The 437-nt window shown below is 39.1% G+C and overlaps 1 long non-coding RNA gene across 7 annotated transcripts in view; it reads left to right on the top strand.

Moving 5' to 3' along the window:
* The first annotated feature begins 6 nt into the window (after window positions 1-6).
* The window catches only part of LOC110419433 (uncharacterized), a 3,224-nt gene continuing 2,793 nt past the window's right edge, over window positions 7-437 (top strand). For all 7 annotated transcript variants that reach the window (XR_016351407.1, XR_002445471.1, XR_002445473.1 and 4 more), the window contains exon 1: window positions 7-364. This is a non-coding gene — a long non-coding RNA (uncharacterized LOC110419433). The remainder of the gene's footprint in view (window positions 365-437) is intronic.

Raw genomic sequence — 437 nt, 5'->3', positions numbered from 1 at the left:
GGATGTCCGAATATGGTGGCGTTTCCACCAAAGCAGATAGGAATGATGCTACCTTCCTCTCTCACCGATCTGACCATTAAAAATTTCAAAAATTTGAAATGCCTATCCTCTAAAGGCTTTCAAAACCTCAGCTCTTTTCATCATTTGCGCATTATCCGTTGCCCTAAGCTCACATCTCTTCCTGAAAAAGACAGGCTTCACTCACTTTTGGAGTTATACATTAGTGATTGTCCATTGCTAAAGGAAGAGTGCAAAAGGGACAAAGGACGAGAGTGGTCCAAGATAGCCCACGTACCTTGTGTTATCTTTAATTAGGCTTGACACCCAAAGGAGTTGAATTGAAAGTTGACTGTGAAAATCACAGGTATGAAACCATTTGAAACTTAAGGCAATTTAGAAGCTGTTCATTTTTAGCAACAAACGAAACTAATAATAAT

Source organism: Theobroma umbraticum, unplaced genomic scaffold (genome assembly GCF_002168275.2).
Source record: "Theobroma umbraticum cultivar Fairchild unplaced genomic scaffold, ASM216827v3 scaffold_67.0, whole genome shotgun sequence".
NCBI lineage: Eukaryota > Viridiplantae > Streptophyta > Magnoliopsida > Malvales > Malvaceae > Theobroma > Theobroma umbraticum.
The sequence above is the reverse complement of the archived record's forward strand: the minus strand, read 5'-3'. Positions and strand labels throughout refer to the sequence as shown.